This window comes from Euphorbia lathyris, chromosome 1, assembly GCF_963576675.1.
Source record: "Euphorbia lathyris chromosome 1, ddEupLath1.1, whole genome shotgun sequence".
NCBI classification, from domain to species: domain Eukaryota; kingdom Viridiplantae; phylum Streptophyta; class Magnoliopsida; order Malpighiales; family Euphorbiaceae; genus Euphorbia; species Euphorbia lathyris.
Window position 1 is genome coordinate 34074961 of NC_088910.1, and position 14178 is coordinate 34089138.

Here is a 14178-nt window from a genome sequence, read left to right on the forward strand (position 1 = left end):
TAAATATTTGATTTTCAATATGTTATTATACTTTAAGTATGATTATTTCGTAAAAAACAAAGTAAGTATAATATTTACTTTATTTTCAATATGTTATTATTTTCAGTAAATATTTCATCGTAATTAATATCACTTTGTCTTCCTCTAAATGAGGGCGGGTTCCTAGACCGCCTCCTCCTAAAGGGTGGTGGGTCCGTGACCCGCCTTGTACTATAGAGAGGCCGGTCTGGACCCGCCTCTTTATAGATAGTGGCGGGTCCTGGACCCACTTGCCTATGGGCAGGAGGTTCTCGGACCCGATTATACCCTACTTTTACCCTGGTTTTCCCATTTTAGACTATACATATTAATAAATTGCATCCATTTTCAGGAGGCAGCTGGAGTTTGGATTGGAGACGGGATCGATTATAGTACATGTTTCATAACGAACACATTATTTCAAACAAGTATGGAAGCAATTCATTGGACGAAAGACATTGCAATCAAAAATTGTTTTGAGATCGTTATTTCTTCGCATAAACACAGAGGTAAACAAAAGCTTATGAGATGTTCACATGGCGAACGGTATAGAGGATTGACTAATTCTTTAGAAGATGATTTAAGTAGGAAAACGAAAACTAAATCGTGCGGCTGTCAATTTCGGCTAAAAGTCAGACAGGTGCAAGATTTTTCGAGTTGGGAGATCGTTGTTTATGCCTGGGAGAAGGGTATGCATCCACATCACCTACATACGTATACAAGTTAATTAATATAAATAGTCCTAGGAGTGCGGGTCACTATATCAGGACCGTAGGGCATCCACATCACCTACATACGTATACAAGTTAATTAATATAAAAGTAAATTAATATATTTTAAATACTTTATTGTTATACAAGTGGAAATCGTACCTCTGTCGCAGTCAATCTGTCAAGACGAAGACGCAAATCTCTCAACCGCTCCTCTGTCCTAGGCTGGTGTGTCGGGATCCAGATACGAGCTCGTGGATCGTCTGATCGGGGTGTGAGTCCCTCTCGCTGAGGTTTGAAACATGGAAAATACTCGTATATCCACACCTGAAGAAGAGTCAGACATCATGCGATCTGTCCACAATCTCCTCTACTAGCAATACCTAGCTGTCGGTATAGGCATGCTAGTGTAGTTGTGCCCCAGGAGTATCTAGCCACGTCCTCTACCCCATCCTGCACCACTAGTAAGCACGTGGGTCGGATTCGGTCGCCACTCTTGTCTATAAACAAGGTGGAACCGAATATCAAAAACATCCACCTGATCACCTCAGAATTTGAAATCCGACCTACAGAGCACAAATAGACGACTAAATTGCCAAATACCCTGCCACCTCTCTTATGGGAAGCCAGCAGCACATCCCTAGTCACCCCAAACAACTCCATCACTACCGTCTGAAGCTGTTTCCCCCCAATGTCAGCAGACACCAGTCGCCCATCCACTGGAATACGTAGAATCTCATACATGTCATGCAGCATAATCGTCATCTCACCAAATGGCATGTGAAATGATGACGTATCCGGCTGCCACCGCTCCACAAAAGCACATATAAGGGGAATATCAATGTGTGTGTACATGGTAGATGGGAGGTGTGACAGTCTCGATCCCCGTATAAGCGTCCTGACCTCTAGGCTAGCGGTCTTATACCACTCAGTCAGTCTCCTGCAGAATGTCCCTCTACTATGGCCCCTGAGCTGCGACCTCAGCTGCCCGCTCCACATCCTAGAAACAAACATGTCCCAAGAAACTGGGAATCACAATACCATCAACTGGTCCACCGGGGACCGAATCCGTCACAACTCAATCATCATCTACAACATCCCTCGAGCGCTTACTACTCCCTGCAATTATATTACACGTATAACATTTAAACAATTTAAGTTCTATATTAATAATTAAAGTAAACTAATCACAAAATAAAAGAAGGATGTAAATTATTTACCAGAGGACTCGGCACGTCCAAAATGACCGCATATCCCCTTCGCCGCCCGACGAACTGGGATAGGATCGACCTCGGGATAATCCTCACCATCATCCATGGCGACATAATCCTCATCGTCACTAATGGGCTGATGCACTGTCTCGTGCGTCCTCTGTACGTCCGTCATGAGTCTCTATGCTCCTCGGTTCCTCCGGGCAGAGGTTGAGATACCACGTCTAGAAGTGTGGCGATGTTCGGAAGCCTCTAAAACGTCACGCTACAAAATAGACATTGAACGGTAAGTTATTTTAAAAAAATTGAACGGTAAAAAAAATAAAAACAATGGGATTCTATCCCCGAAATTCGGGGGTTGGACCCGTTTTTTGTGAAGGACGGGTCCATGAACCCGCCCGTCTTTTGAGAACGGTGGGTCCTGGACCCGCCATTCTTTGAAGCATGGCGGATCCTGGACCCACCCTCGCAAGCTTCTTCCGATTTCTATCCTCGATTTTCGAGGACAGAAATTGAAATAAAAAATAAATAAATTAAAATTATGAACAGAAATTAATCAAAACGTTTATTGGGGGATCATTGTTCATTTTTCTTCACTTCTAGCCATGATTGTTGTTCGGGTGTAAAGTGAGGAGGAAAATTAGTTTGTGGAGTTTGAAAGAAAAAAAAAAGGATGAAATGGTCATTTAGAGGGTGATAAGTGGTAATTAGTGGGGTGAATAACAATGCACTTTAATAATTTCCATCCTTATTCAGGTGCACGGGCCTTGTTTGGAAGCAATGGATAAAGACAAAAGCATAAAATCTTATGAATTTTTATTTATTTTGTTTTTTTTGTCAATTATAATTGATATCGATGAGGTCGGTGTGATGTGAACATACATAGGTAGTGTGCTAAGATACGGCATTGACCAATTGTGTCAAAAATATATATATATATTCCATTTATTTTGCATCAGAAAGCAAAATAATGTACTCCTACTACTAGTTTCTTTTCCAAGAAACTACTACTAGTTTTTAATATCCAAAATTTATGCATTTTCTAAACAATAAACTAAAGTTATGTCTTTTCGTGGAGAGTGTTTGTTTGTTTTTCTTTTTAACTGATATGTGCTATTGCTATTGCTAAAACAGTTATAAAATTGTTGGTAACTTGTTACCTAATCTGCTTAGGTGGTGTTGAAGCTGCAAATATAATCCGACGTACAGTATGGCTCCATTTGGTATATTGTAATGGACGTCGTAATGGAATGACCATTACAATGGATGTTCATTATCATGTTTGGTTTGTCATGTCATTTCTGTCGTAATGGAATCACTATTACATCATTCAATTTTTCTTCACAAATTTAGGTAATGGACATTACAAACAAAATAGAAATGAATCCTCATTACGATTAGCCTTTGTATTTTTATTACTAACGGCAAAATACGAAAATAACATGAAAACATAAAAACCGAAAAAATGCGAAAATATGGAAAAATCGAAAACGAGAAAAAAATGCAAAAAACGAAAAAACATGAAAATGAGAAAAAATATGAAAAACATGAAAATGGTAAAACGAGAAAAAACACGAAAAATGTGAAAAACCCGAAAATGAGAAAAAAATACAAAAAAATGAGTAAACATGAAAACGAGAAAAAATATGAAAAACATGAAAATGGTAAAACGAGAAAAAATACGAAAAAATGTGAAATGAAAAAAACGGAAAAAAAATAAAAATAAGAAAAACGAAAAAATGAAAAAAGAAATTGAAGAAAACATGAAAATCCGAAAAATAAAAAAAAACATGAAAATTGTATTTAACAAATATAAATATACGTATTGTAATAATAATTGCATTTTATGAATTTTATTAAAATTTGCCAACTAAACATGGTAATGTAATCATGATTCCATTCCATTACATTACATATTTGATTACATTACAACTTTGATTACATTACATTGCATTATAACATACCAAACGAACCCTATATAGATCAAACGGAGCCGGAATCCGACGAACCCGCTCTGATGCCTAAGTCAGTATCTGAATTAGAGCTAAATAAGAGGGTAAAAATAAGTTTTGAGATAGTAGTTAACGTACCTAACACTGTATTTATACCTATCTATTTATAGTGTTTGATTAAGTTAAGGTTGTCAGCTCACTAGGAATCATTGAGAGTTTAGGATTCCTATTCCATTAAGGATTCAGAATTCTGTGCGGAATCATTTGTCTCGTAGGACTCCGAAAGTTTCTCCTTGTGATCGGATCCAAAGCCAATCGTATTGGTTATGGGCTTTGATCAGCCGTGGTTAGACCTTCTGTCGTTGGTCTTGGGCTGTCATCCCCAATCATGGGCTTGACTTTAGTCTTTACACGACTTTTTATCCAAAAAAGGTAGTGACATCATCAACATGATGTCATTTTGTATGATATTAATAATGTTTGGCAAAAAATAGGAAATAGTTGTTGATAGCTGATTCTGGAAAGTACGAAAAAAGCTCTCGTGGTTTGCTTATTTGCAAATAGAGGTTCGTGGTTTAAAATTTTGTAAATAGAAATATATGGTATGCTTTTTTACAAAACAAAATATTTAAAATTCAATTTTTAAGTAATTGATGACAATCAAAAGCATTTTTTTAATTACATTTATATGTTGACAAAACACAAATCCCAAAATCAAATTGCAACGGTGTAAAATGAACTTAAATATCAATTTAGTTCAAAAACTATTAAATTAGTAAAAAACGTAAAATTTCACCATATTATTTATTATTTCGATTTAGGAAGTTGTTTTTTCGGGGGTTGTGTTTTGCTGATATGTAAGAATTTTTAAGATAAAAATGTATTTTGTTGTAATTAGAACTAACTATGTAATTGTAATACTTTGTTTTGTAAATAAAACATATCACGTACCTTTATTTATAAACTTTTAAACCACATGTCTCTGTTTGAAAAACAGAAAAAAAAAAGAAATATAATTAGAAACTATGCAAGACAAACAAGTCATACACTTATCTCTAAACAAAATAACCATGGAAGCCTACAGGAGGCATCTCACACTCGTGAAAGCCCAAATCATATGTCCGTGTGAAATTCACTATCTAGATTGCACATTTGTTTCCTTCTCTAAAAGAGTGCCTGAAAACTAAACCCTAAGCTTGCTCTCTATAATTCTGGCAGTGAGAGAGGATCCAGGCACAAGGGTGCTGAACATCCACCTCTCTTAACATATAATTAAGAATAATTAGAGAGTCAAGTTCCCACACAACCTTTTTAAAATCGTATCTCAAGCAAGACGAAGCTCAAATAAGCATTCCCTAATTTTAGAAGAGTAGAGGAGCAGATCCCAAGATTAAGACAAAAGCCACCCAACTAATGACCATTGAAATCTGGTCTAAGTACTCCTGCAGTGGTGACTGGGTTACCCTTACTAGCACCATCACGATTGCTTTCAACCCGATCTGTGTTAGGCGGATGCCATTTAACCTAAATCTCCTTTCTTATAGAGGACCGAGAAAGACTAGCGAGTTGAAAGGCAGCTATAAAATCATGGCATTGAGAATAAATAAGCTGCACCCTAACCCCACCTGATATACGCCCATTCCCCAGCACCCTCTCATTCCTCTAACGCCAACACCACCAAATGATAACACAAAAAACCACCGACCAGCTGATATTTCTCCAAGAAAAAAAAGCATTGGAAATTGTTATGAATTTAGACCGAATGATCAACAAAATAAAAATTGGATCGACAGGCAGCCAGAACCAATTGATTCCAAATGAAATGAGCATCTTCACAATCCTTAACAATATGAAGGGAAGTTTTTGAGATAATGCATTTATAGAAAGACTCATTCGCACTAAGATGACGTCTCTTTCGCACCATATTGGACAAGATACAATCATAAGGTTATAAGTATAACTAACCATGAAGCTGCCATTCGAAGTCTCATTCCATGATAGAAGACTCATGAGTATGAGTACGTCATCCAATCTTACAAAGTAACACAATATTTATTTCAGCCATGGGGCAGATGACAAGTCCTCCATTACACTTGGGAGCAATGAGAATATCCCATTTAAGCAAATGAGGTTTTTTTAGAACCATAGGAGCCCCATATAAAGCTTTTATTTAAACTGCCCATTTTTCACAATATACCCATAGGTAATGTAGTAATTTGCATGGTGTATAGAGGTATAGCATCTATAACAAACTTCGCCATAGTCACAAGACTAGCCATCCATAAATGTTTAGCTTTTCAACCCAAAATTCTACACTCCACCTTTTCAATCACATGCTTATACGTTATGCGAGTTACCTTTTTATGAATCACATGAACACCCAAACAGGTACCAAGGTTAGAGGTTAAAACTACACCCAAAACATCAGTAAGTCTTTTGATAGCTATATCTGAAATATTAGGGGAAACAAAGTACTAGGTTTATGACTATTATCCACCGGCATTGAAACATTCTCATTATCAATTATAACTTTACTACCCCAAACATTCAACATGTTATGTTTTCCACACGTTAACATCTTCACTAGGTCCGTATTGAGATTAGAATTTTCATTCACAACAACCACATAGAACATTTGTCTCAAAGGTGCCAAATATATTGTGATTTGTGATATCTCTAAGAGGCATCGAAGGCTTTCTTCCACAACCACTGCTATTTCGACCACTACCCCCCTTATTAAAACGAAATTGATACCATCTCTCTAAATCTCATTTTGATGATTGCTTATATCAAAAGGAATTAATAGCTTCAAAAAAACGTCACATTTCCTATCAGTAGAGGTTCTAGGCTAAAAAAATACCCTACAAAGGTTTCCTATGAGGGCTCAAACTGGCTCGAGGTTTATACTTTTGCTTGGTACCATCATCCACAGCTCATATTCCTCCACTACCTTATCATAATCTTCTTCAGACGCCTCTTTATTGGGATCACTGTGATGTGAGAGGACTTTATGCATGTTCATGCCAGCTTTAGTAGCCTTAGCCAATTCAATCTCATCAACAGTGTTAAGATAAATGCGAGTCCCTTTAGAGTTCCCATATCTACAACAAGGGTACATGCCACATGGATGCCCTCATATTCCACACAAAACACTTTAGCATCAATCTCAAAATTGGCTACTATAAGAGACATGCGATCATTTTTTGCACAAACGTGAGCAAAGCGATCGCGGGAAGCCTGAGTCGTATTCTTATCCACCTTGATCATTTTACCAGAAGTATTATTAATTTCCATAAAACGATCATCATTATAGTACTACATGGGAAAGGATGAAAATCGAACCCAAACCATTGTAGAACTGATAGTAGCTTTTGAAGCGATAAAGTTCGAAGACCAAGTTCTAATAGTAACATCTAAATTTATCTTAAGAGTGCCTGCTACTAAAAACTTCTAACAAACGACAACATTATCGACCGTCTATTACCCCCTACACCTCTTTGCACATTAGCAACATGGAAATCATAAAGAAATATTAGAGAATTTATGAACAACCTGAAATCTGGGAGCACTTTGTCATTCCAAAGGTGTTCGTTATGTTGGTTCCACACTTCCCACAAGACCATGCAAAATTTCTCCTTAAAATGGTGCATTGTGGGACCACGAAGCATTAAAGAGGCCCACTACTCAAAATCATCAACATAAATATCAATCATATCAACATCCACAACTCTCCAACACTCCTCCACAAACTTATAATCTACAAACACATGCACACTATGCTCTCCCAATAGTTACACATAACACATTTATTCTTTATAGGAGTCCCTTTAAGAAACAAACATTCATCAGTAGTTATGCAATTACTACAAGATTTCCACATTAAAATTTTAATTCTTAAGGGAGGTTAAGTTTCCAAATCTGATCCTGATCCACTTTTAATTATTCTCTTAAATATGCACCCTTTGCCTGAAAGTAATTTGATACATAAAATTGATAGTGTAACATCCCTTCCTCATAATGCCAAATGATGGTGTCATGCTCATGACCAACCTCTATTGGTAAGCTTGTAATAATGAAGATGTCATTTTGGCTAAATAGTATATCCAACAAACCCATAGTCCAACCATTCTCGACATTATTAAGCAAGTCCTCAACACACATATCTTCGATACCATATTTAGCTTGCATCTCGAGATTAAAACCATCGTTATTATGAAGCCAAGGATCATTCCAAATATTAATAGATCTACCATTTCCAACTCTCCAATGACACCCTTCCATAAGAATAGACTTTGATTCGTAAATACTCCTTCAAACTATGCTCAAGTTGTGACCCAACTATCTCATTTGGAAGCTCCCTTCGTGGAATTATTTAGCTTTGAGAACTTTACAGGCTAAATCATTATTATTATTGGTAATCAAATTCAACGTTTGTTTCCCAAGTAAGTCAAGATTAAATCACTCTAGGTGTCGGAACCCTAAACCCTATTTTCTTTCCCCAAACAAGTATATCCCAAAAAGCCTAGTGAATGCGTCTTTTAGCATCGATCAAACCCCACTATAAGGAATTCATCATCTTCTGAATTTCATCATAAAGAGAAATGGGGAGTAAGAAAATACTCATTGAGTATGAAGGAATAACTTAGGCGACAAACTTCGGAAGAATTTACTTTTCAACTAAAAAAGGAATATGACATTCCACTACAACAAATCATCACTTGCGCCACGAATCATGCCACATGAATTCATAATTCGTGGCATATTTCTATTTAGCCACAGAAAAAATAAATTATATTACAAATGTATAATCACATGATATATTTATGCCACGGGTAATTATTTTCATGGTAAACATACACTTATGCCACGAATTTTGCCACAGTAATCTACTTAGGCCACGTGAAAAATTGACTAGTGGCACTACAAGAAAATTCGCTATTAGTGAAAAAAATAACGAGAATAACAAAATATTCTCATTAAAACTATATTTCAAACAATTTTAATGAAAATACACTATATGTTTTAGTATTAACAGAAAAAGAATTTATTTATTGAATTTTATTCTCATTTAATACCTTTATTTTACCAATTTACTAAATTTTACTTTTTATTATTTTCATTAGGCCTAATACATAAATAACCCCCTGAACTTGTCCAAATATTGCAACTCCCCCCCCCCCCCGAACTTTCAATTGTAACAACTTTCCCCTCAAACTTGTCCAATTGTAAAACATAACTCCAAATGCTGACATGGACTGCAATTGAAGAAACACGTGAAATATAAAAGTTGCAACGCTCGTGGAGTGTGATAATCAGATCTTTGGCATGATACAAATCTGAAAAAACGTTTTTACGGTTGCTTCAAGTACGGGGTAAAAAAATTCCCAATTTAGGGTTATGTTTTACAATTGGACAAGTTTAAGGGGTAAGTTGTTACAATTGAAAGTTTGAGGGGGCAGTTGCAACATTTGGACAAGTTCATGGGTTATTTGTGTATTAGGCCTTCTCATTATATTAATTTAGGTTAATATTAATTATATTTTTATCCTCACTGATGTCTCTAAAAGTTTTCCCCAAAATATCCCGCTTCTCTTTTCCCTAATTTTTCGTGTTCCCTCCATCCTTTCTCATTCCCAATTTCATTGCTTATTCCAACTTTTCATATCACCGTCAAATCCCAAGTTGACCAGCGATACATGTTCTCTTATCTCTAAGTCTTGGCTTGCCATCTAGCGTCTCAGCCACACTACCTTTCGCATTGGAGCTTTGGGGAACCCGGACCTCTTCATCAACCTACTTGCTCGCCGCTTCCAAAATGTCAAAACCATTCACATTGACGAGCGACTTTCAATTTCCATTTAGGCCCTATTGGTAAGCCTCATAATTCTGTCACTTTCTTTGCTTAACACAATTAGTTTAATGAGAAAATTTTGCATTATCTCTCCAACCTCATATTGGAACCCTCAAATTTAGTGCTAATTTTATGTATCTGTGTGCGAATTCATGTGATAATTACCAAAGAATTTCTTTGTTTAGGGTTTTATGCCATGATTTTCCATGATCTACCATTTAATTATGGACTTAAATACACCTACAATATAGGGAATCTATAAAGTGTTTATCATGGAAACACATTGTGTGCTTTGTAGGGAGAGGGAATACTATTAAATTATTAGGCATGGGGTTCCATTAGGTGATTCGTAATGACAAAATGAGTGAACTGGTTATTTTTATACGGTAGTCTCCCCTTCCTTTTCTGTATAGTATAGGTACTAGTAAGGATGTGAAAAGAATAAACAGATTGAAGCTGCTAGATTGCAGGTTGGTAGTCCATAAATCAAATATCTCAAATGTTTTTTGTGGGTTTTGTTCCCATGGTGTGTTTATCTTTGAACGGATGGGAAGTAATAGGTAGTTTTGTAGTCTAGTTTAGGCTTTCATGTTTTGTATGCCCATATAATTGATATAAGGATTCCATGATTCCATAATTGCATTATGATTTATGGAATTTCTTCTACAGGGAAGAATGATCAGTGATCATCCTGCACCATCTCTTAATCTATACCCTAAGAACATTGTATTTGAAGATTGCCTGTCTAAATCATCTTGTTTGTCTGATGCTGGGTTGAGTGTTCTCAGTGATGGTTTCCCAAAACATGAAAAGTTGAGCTTAATCTGGTGTTCCACAGTTCAAGTTTGGGTTTGATGAGTCTACTTGGGTGTCATGTTTATCATCATCTCTATGATAAGTATTCTAGAGAGTCCACTCCTTGCAGTTTGATAAGGGACCCATAAATCATAAGAACCCCTAGTTTGACAACTAGACCTACTGGGCTGAATTGAAACTAACAGGAGAATACGAAACTCCACATGTAGACACATACCGACTACTCATTAAATGGGCCAGTTTTTGCTAGAGCTAAAGAGGAGCGACAATGGAAATTCATTGAGAACTAAAGACACAAACTTTATCTCCCTAGCTTTTATTTGAAATTGTTTTTTGAGCTAACAACAATGTGGGTTTCTTGGCAGGTATAACTTTGACCTTGTTAATGACAAGCCACTTCCCAGGCGATATGAAAGGGAAAAATTGGATCCCTAAGAATCCATGAGGAGTTGTTATCATTTAATCTTGAGCTTAGGATTTGTGAAGTAGCAAGGTTAAATTTTAGTTGAAGTTCCTATGGTGATGGTTTTATTTACATTTTACATCCCCTTCTTTTACATGTAAAGAAAAGAAGTAGGATTAAGTTAAAAAAGGTGTAGACTAATATTCTATAACATAACAGGGGTTAGAGTTGCACAAAAAATACAAACCATCAAAGCCAGTCAATCCTTTTGTCTAACAGTTCACCTCACCTCTCCTAGGAAGGGACGAAGAGAATGGGTCAAGTGTTAGGTTTAATTAAATAGGTTAGTGTTTATCTAGGTTCAAAAATTTTATAGATTTTTCTACATTTCTATTAATGTGCACATGTTTTCTTTGCAGATGCCCCTGGATCGACACTAACAACTCATCTCGATGAGCCTCTTGTTTATAATGGTTGTATGAAGTCAGGTGAACTGTTCTTTGGAAAGAGAGTTTCTCATTATGCAGTTAACTGGTGTCTTTTTTTTATTTCCTCTCATCTCTATCTCCTTAAATTTGGCAGGAATCATAAATGGTATGAACTGGATTGGTGGAAGTTTGGTGATAAGAAATCTTAAGTTTATATCGACCACTTTAGAGTTCTTTAATCATATTCCACATAGAGTTTATGTTATATATAGTTCAGTTTTTTTTTTGTTATTGTCCAGCTTTACAGTCACAATTCCCTCTCTTGATTAGGTACTTTCGGCATGCTTCAGGCGAGATGTATGCCATCTTACAAGACTTAGCAAGATTTATCTCAATAAATAGGTAAAATGTTATGTCTAGCACGTATCTAAGGTTGAGTAATTATTCGTATGAGATATGCAGATCATTGCTTCGCACTTACGCATATGATGATATCAGTGCTGTAACTTTGTTTATTGGGCTTGATGTGAAACATGTAGATGAAGGAATGCTTTGCTGCTTATCTTGGTTATCAGGTCTTCTTCTCCCTCTCTTTTACATTTGTACATAAAGTTGTATCCTTTATGAGATGGTTCAGACCCACACCTTCACAAAATTATAGATTTATTCATTTGAAATAGGACATGTTCATTTGAATTGAATTAATATCATTTAAAATATGAAACATGACATATTCGTTTGGATATTCTATGATATTTTCTAAGAGCATCGAGCATGAAATTATTTCGGCAGAAGACTCTCACCGCCTCTCTTCAGATTGTTTCATAATATACATATAATCACTTATGTTCAGTACCTCTATGGAGTCTCCTCTGGCCCTATACTCTTTAGCAATTTTGGTTCTTTCTTCTTGAGTCTTCAAATCTAGTAATTTTCTTTTGCTACAACTTTTCTCCTCATATGGTCTATGCATCTTCCATCCTCTCTCTTTCGTTGTTCATGCCATTTCATTTGAGTGTGTTCATTATATGATTTTGCTGAGAAGAGAATGTGAAAATTAGCATATGTACATATTACATATGCTGATAAGAGAATGTGAAAATTTTCATGAGCTACAATACAACTTTATTTTCTTATTTTCCTTTAGCATAATTGAATTATTGAGCTTCGAGGGGCTATGGTTGGTTGTCGTGGTTTCTTGGATGGGCCATTACAAGTAGCAGAAGCAGATTGAAATAAAGAGATGTTGAAAGGTTTTAAGAGGAAGAGAGTAAAAGGAGATGCAGGGAAAAGAAAGTTCAAAGTAATGCAGGGGATTCCAAATAAGGGATAAATGTATGCTAGCCTATATTTTTTGTCTCAATTGAGATGATCTTCATTGCTATTTGTTAGTAATGCTCCTTGTTTATTTTATCATTGTTATATGAAGCTTTGAATCTCATCACTTGCATTATTTTCATTGAATTAATTGCTCCTAATAATAGCTTATACTCTTCATCGGGAGTTCCTGTATTGTCTAGGTGGGTTGCTTCTACGGGAGACACATGTGCCGAAGGGTGGCAAGGTGTTGCGAGTCAGGCTTCAAATATAGTATCTATATAAGTAAATTTGATATTATTATTTGTTATTCTTTTTCAATCCTGACATCAGTTTTATTCATATCATGCTTATATTTGTATTTTATGGATGCATGTCTCTGAACAACAATTTTTTAAGCGGTGATATACCGGATTCTTTGCAGTCGCTTACATGATTGATGAATTTGTAGGTTCTTATGTTACTAAAATGGAATAGAATTGAGAGATTTTTTTGTTGATGGAGTTTTGAATTTTTCTGTTGAATGATAGAATGATTGATGTTTATTTATTAATTTTTTGTTTTTCATTATTAAAATTTTAGACTTTGTTTATTTTTTATTCTTTTGTTCTTATTGATTTTTTTGAATGGATGTTATTATTGAATTTAATGTAACTATGTTCCATCCATATAACAATAATAATCGAGGAAATTAAAAATTAATTCAAAATAAATTGCTAAAATTTGATCAAGTTTGTGACAATTATATTCGTAGTCAGGCAAAGTCTTTAGCTACAAGTGTTCTATTTTTGTCACAGTTATGCTCATGGCTAAGTAAAGTTTCAGCCATGAATGTTATAATTTCACCACTATTATACTCGTGGCTCAGTGAGGTTGATTGACATGAGCCATTATATCTTGCCACGAACTTACATGTGGCAAAGAGATATGATTAGCCACGGACGTTTCTGTGGCATAAAACTCAATTTATGCCACAACCATCATTTTCCTATGGCCTCTATCTAGCCACGCTCACTTGCGCCACAAGATATTTATTTTGAATTTCCGTGGCTAAATACTATAGCCACAGAAATATTATACTTGTGCCACGACTCTAACCGTGGCGCAAGTGATGATTTGTTGTAGTGTTCTAGTTAATAAGACGTTGCTAGAGTCTGTCATTGAGATAACTAAACATTAGATGTTTACGTCTACTGATAAGATATGGCAAACCTAGATATCTACATATGGACATATTAGTACTTGAAGAAAATACTTGGAAAATCAGGTGGATTTCCATCTTTGCCTCCCTATTTCAAAGTAAATTGAAAGTGTAAATTTATTTCAGCGATTAATGAAATAAATGAAAATAAGGAATTTTGAGCTTGTTTCTTACCATTTCATACATAATTTCTCGATGTGGTTTACTTCCAGAACGATGAGGCATCACAGTCTTAGTCTATTTTTTCTGTTTCTTTTGCTCAATCTCTATA

General features: G+C 35.7%; 1 long non-coding RNA gene across 4 annotated transcripts; it reads left to right on the forward strand.

Moving 5' to 3' along the window:
• The first annotated feature begins 9479 nt into the window (after nucleotides 1-9479).
• On the forward strand, nucleotides 9480-13205 carry LOC136227460 (uncharacterized). 4 transcript variants are annotated; one of them, XR_010688090.1, is made up of 4 exons: nucleotides 9480-9762; nucleotides 10924-11051; nucleotides 11181-11304; nucleotides 11381-13205. It is a non-coding gene; the product is annotated as an uncharacterized lncRNA (long non-coding RNA). The 4 variants fall into 4 exon arrangements; XR_010688094.1 differs by lacking the exon at nucleotides 11181-11304 and having other exon boundaries at nucleotides 11381-11449; nucleotides 11544-13205; XR_010688089.1 differs by lacking the exon at nucleotides 11181-11304.
• The last annotated feature ends 973 nt before the right edge of the window (nucleotides 13206-14178 follow it).